Genomic DNA, 5,717 nt, shown 5'->3' on the forward strand with positions numbered 1-5,717 from the left:
ATGTATATCATTTTACCATACCATCAAAGATTAATATTGCTATGCTGTGTGACATATTTCCTGATTATGCTTTTGATACACAACTCAAATTGCAAAGTACCTAGTTTTATAAAGAAACTGGTGAAATGTAAAATGACACTATTTTTATCAGTTAAATATACATGCTCTTTACTTATCAAGACAAAATACAGTGTGACATGCGAGATACAAATGCCCGGAGCCACAAAACTTTGGTTAATTATCAACCTTTTATATATATATATATATTCCTGTCATATTTCAAGTCTTTTTATACAATGCAAATATAGCAGTCGTTGGAAGAGTTAACTACTGCCAATGACATTTGTTGATCAATTTGGAATTGAAGGAAAGATTCTGGAAGAGGGAGGGGCAGAGATGGTAGGATCAGGTATTAACTTTTTGTGATCAGAAGGATCACGCACCCAACGCAGCTCACTCATATTGGGCATCTCAACAAATGTCATAGTGAACTCTCCGATCTTCTGTGCCTTCCCTTTCTTTCCAGCTCTTAAAACAAGATTAGCTTTATGATAGGAGAAAATGCCATTAGTTAGATGAATAATATCACCAGGTTGAAAAGCATCACATTCATTTCCCCAAAGTTGAAAGTGAACAGAAGCAGATTGATCAGCTACCAAAGTCAAACAAGTCCTTTCTCCTCCATCTTTCATTGGTTTCCCTTTCTCCAACATAATAAATTTTGTGTTCACTGTATTTGTAGCCGCTGGTGAAAGATCCTTAAGACAAATCATTTTGGCCTCTTCCATGTCTTCTGTGGGTCTGAGAAAATGGGATGCTGTTGGTGTCTTTTGCCTTCATAGGACAACTATTGCCTGATTGAGACAAATAAAAAGTCATTTGTAAACATGAAAAACACTTCTAGCAGTTTGGCCAAATGTGATGACATGCCAAAGATTATTAGCATATTCTGTATTCATTTTATTCTAAGATAATTTTCCTGGGCTCTAAAATTGCAATTTATGGTTTCACGAGTGTTTTAGAAAGTTCAAAGGGCATTTTATCTAAGAAACTCTTCGTAAGGTATGTCATTTGGAGGTTAGAACTCTATTTTCGATATTACTTATAAACTATAGATAGCACCCTGGAATAGACTAAAAACTATAGCTAGATAAACAAATTGAAGGCAAACGACATGAATAAACTTTAAAAAGAGAAGATTATTAAGCAACAATAACTTGATAAAATCTTTAATTTTGTATTTGGTGTTTTCGCTAGATGATCATCCTTTGCACACCATTTCATCAATACTCCCTGACTCTGATGATAGACACGGTATAAAGTACAGGATCAAAATTCTTCTACACAAATTTTCTAATTTCTCTCTCTCATTTGATGGATCATGAAGACCTTATATTTTCGAACAAAAACATATAAGAAGCAAAAGGCTTGAAATAACATTGAAACCCTAAGAAACCTCGCATCATAGAAACCCTCCAAGGCAATTCGCTCTAAATAACAATGAAACCGTTTCCGCAAAACCACTTACAAGGACGTTTGATAAGAAAAGAACCAACCCCAACGCCTTTTTCACCATCACAAAAAGAAGAACAATACCTTAGCCAGTTTTCACCATTAAGAGAAAAAGCATAAACACCCATATATCAAGAACATCAAATATGTTTTTGAAGAGACTCTACTTGTAATGAAAATCCTTCTCCCAGTTGCGTATGAGCAAAGTAGAGAATAAAAGACAGTGGGGATGGAAGCAAAATCTGTGAAAGACTGCTATTTATTCAAACAACCCCAACTTCTAATAAACCGAACATAATATATAAAAATAGAACAACAATAAAAGTAAACCCGAAGGCTTCGGCGACTTTGGCAGAGTCAACCCCTATTTACATCTTCCTCTCTACACATTGTCTGTTAAAAAACAAAAACAAAAAGATATAACGATCATATTTTGTTAACCCCCTCACATTCGTGTGGTCATAAAGAAATATCAAACAAAAAAAATCAGAGTAGAGAGCCCCTGGATTAGTGGACTGTGTGGATGGAATAACCCTTCTACGTCTTACCCTGGCTGCCATACTTGTGAACTTGTACAGTGTTATAGAAGATAAAACAAAATATGTATTTAGGTTAAAATGAAACATTGAATACCTGATCGAATGGTGCTATGCTGAGACATGAATAAATGAATTTGCTGAGATGCAATCAACAAATGGAACTGTGCAAATGGCTTTGATCAGAGTGTAGGAAATATATGAACTTATCTAGGTATATTTTGCGTGCTTTAAAATAGAAAGTTCCCATTGCTAAATAGTAAGAAATTTTCTTAAAATTCCAATTAGTGGAGATTCTAGTACACAACCATTCCCAAATGATCGTATTTCATATTATCTTGTACTTCTTGATGCTTGAGAAAACATATCATATGAGTATGATACCATTCACGAGTTTGATAATAAGGACTTTGGAGGGATTTGAATCTTAAGATGATCAAAGATAGTTATGATTCTTCATTTTAATTGGTTCTTCATGTAGAATCATTGATTGAGACTTTCATCATTCCTAGTCAATGTGAGTATTATTGTTTTTCAAATTTAGATTTTCAAGATGAGCATTTGATAGGTATATCAAATTTGTTTTGAGTCTCATATTACAGTTTTAGAGGACACGCTTAAGGATTTGCCTCTCCTATTTGATGGCCATTACAATACAATTGTTGTCACACTATCATTGTCTTTGGAGGTTGTTTATAAGCTTCCACATAGTCTTGATGTTTCATTTTCTTGATTATGTAGAACCTAAAATTTGTGTGGCACTCTACCATGGAGACACTAGATCAGTTTCTAGAGACACCCATCATGAGGCTTCTTCCCTCATCTCTCTTCTTGGAGTTAGAGTTTCTACTACATCAGCCGTTGGATTTGTTTCTTCCCAAGGAGAGGCATGTTGTTTGTAGGCATTGGATTTTCTTTTGTCTTAAATCTTTCTTCATTGGCATAGGAGATACTTCATTACGGGTGGAATATATAGTCACACTCTTTCTCTCCTATGGGGCATATTGATTGTATATTTGTGATGGATGTATTCCTTAGGGGGTCATGTTAACAACCGCATTCATCATATCTTTCATCACTTGTAATTCTCTCTTTTGGAGAGAGGTTTTTTCCCATGTGATTTTTTTCCTTTACTCTTTTTGAGATATCTTGTGTACATAGATACCTAACATGCCTTAGTATTCAAGACCCAAATTTGCATCATTTGCATTAGTCTACTTCTCCCTAAGTTACAATTAAGAGTGTGATACTATGAACAAGGGTGTTGCCTAAAACTTATTTCCCCTTTGTAGGGTGAACAAGGCACATTATCTAACTAATTATTAGCTAGGTCCTACTCACACATGTTCACATGCAAAGTTTACTTATGAGACTATAAATATTTTTTAGAGAGTACAAGTTGTCTCATGTCATAAGATTAAGACTTATCATAATCTTGTCTAATCCTACCTCTTGCAATGGATGGAAAATGAGATTCACTATTCTAAACATGCAAAGTAGGAATCAAAAATAATCCCACAAATTATATTAGAGACCAACCAATCAGACCTCAACTTTTGACCTATTAGTGAGAGTTGGACACTTAATTGATTGATTGATTTCGATTGATTAAAAATTCAATGTAAATAACTAACTTAAAAAGAGTGCAAAATTGGCATTGAATAGTATAAACTAGCCAGTGCAAATCTAGAAATGAACTAAGGTGTATAAAATTGGAAAGGGGATGCAGAGAGGAACCTATGTTTGAAATCTAGGTTGAAACGAAGAAGTCATTCTCAATAGGCATCCTTGTCTAACCAATAAATCACTAAGCACTAAAACTGGATTTACGACTCTGAAACTCTACACTTGCTTCCTACAAAGTTTGAGCCTGAACTAGGAGGTCAAGGACACTAAATGCCCTTGTCTTGAAGGTCAGAGATGCTAGGTGTCCTTGTCCAGATGATTTCTGACCAAATTTGTAGCAGTTTTTTGTCTCTAGGCCCTAAGCAATTTCCCATCTTCAGTCTTCATTGGAAACTTGTAGCTAAACCAGGATCTACACACAAGGATAAAAATGGTGTTTGAAGCTATATATGGAATTTCTTTAGTTAAACCCCAGATTGGGACTCAACCCTCATCAATGATGAATAGGAAATAAAAAATTGAATTGAAATGCTTCAATAAAAATGCTCAATTGAAATGGATATACCTTCAATTGATGATTAAATGCTCTTAAGATAGGTCTTTTGTGTGTTGATGCAATAACATGATAAATCATTATAAATTCCATCATGAAAACATAATTGAAGATACCTTGCTATATCTTGTTGCTCCTACAACTTAGGTTTCATCTTGAATCTTAATAATTACTCATGGAAGGAAAGAATGTGATAATAGAAGATGATGAAATGAATTAGGAGTGATGTCTTATATAGGGACGTAAACTAAAATCACCTTTTGGCTGACTTAAAATAATCATTTTTTCGCATTGAAATAGTTCCAAAATTTGCAAGACCAACATAATATCCTCCCAAAATTTTAGCCAAAAAGCATTAGTCAATAATGCGAGGAAGCATTGACCTAACAAAATAGGCCCAAATTTTTAGGGTCACGAGATAATAGGGTCATGATTCCATAACTATAATTTATATGAAAAGTTATGATGTTTAAGCGGGGGGAAACATGTCTTTAAATTTGTAATACGATGGGATTTTAATAAGTTAAAATAATAAGAGACAAAGGGCACACTTTAAAGAGACCAAACAATAAAGTGATGATGTATTAAAGTGAAATAGGACTCATAATATTGAATTAAATATTATATTAATGCAAAAAAAAAAAGGTACTAAAATGCATAGAAAAATGAGAAAATACTAAAATGGGTGCTAGGAAAGTGTGAAATCAGACTCCATAATTAAAGGAGTACAATTTATGACACTACATTTAGCCCCCACTTTAGTGGAGTATGAACTTACTCTCATACTCATGGCAAAGTAGAAGTGAAGAGAAAGAGCATATGAGAGCAAGACAAGCTAGGGATAGGATATCACTAATTTTGAGAGATGTGTAAGCCCCCAAGCATAAGATCCTCTCAATCCATATAGTAACCTTCAAATATATACAAATCAAACAATGTTAGTGCTAAACAAAAGGTTCCAAGTTAACTAGTTGAAGAGACTTGATATTAAAATGTCTCAACTGCTAATATCATTCTCAGCATGTTATTACAAGAGTGTGAGTGGACTTATATAAATAATAAGGGCATACACCAATTGAGGGGAGTAGAGGACATGATCCAACACTAGCAAAGTGTGTTACGTTATGGGCTCATGAGGAAGAGAGAAACAAAGGAACATGTATTCCACTAGCTAGCAAGTTGTGTTATGCTAGGTGATCCACGCAAAAGCACGAATTCCACAAGACAATAAGTTATGTCATATTGTGTGCTCCATGTGAAAAGGCAAGGAGAGTCAAAATCTCTATCAAATTGTGTTATGATAGTTGACTCATCCTCAAAAAAATATTACCAAACAAAAGTTGTTTGTAAGGCAATTTACTACATATTGGGTGTTGCAATGACACCAACACAAGGGTCTACAAATTGAACAAGGGTAATGAAACAAAATCCACTATTTAAAAGGAATTCTACTACAAAATGGGTTCTATAGTGACACCAAGACAAGGATT

General features: G+C 34.2%; 1 long non-coding RNA gene across 1 annotated transcript; it reads right to left on the bottom strand.

Moving 5' to 3' along the window:
* Positions 1–229: 229 nt before the first annotated feature.
* LOC131033227 (uncharacterized) lies at positions 230–2,418 on the bottom strand. The gene is made up of 2 exons (XR_009103578.1): positions 2,146–2,418; positions 230–854 (listed from the first exon to the last, which is right to left on the bottom strand). It is a non-coding gene; the product is annotated as an uncharacterized LOC131033227 (long non-coding RNA).
* Positions 2,419–5,717: the final 3,299 nt, after the last annotated feature.

This window comes from Cryptomeria japonica, chromosome 8, assembly GCF_030272615.1.
Source record: "Cryptomeria japonica chromosome 8, Sugi_1.0, whole genome shotgun sequence".
Lineage (NCBI taxonomy): Eukaryota > Viridiplantae > Streptophyta > Pinopsida > Cupressales > Cupressaceae > Cryptomeria > Cryptomeria japonica.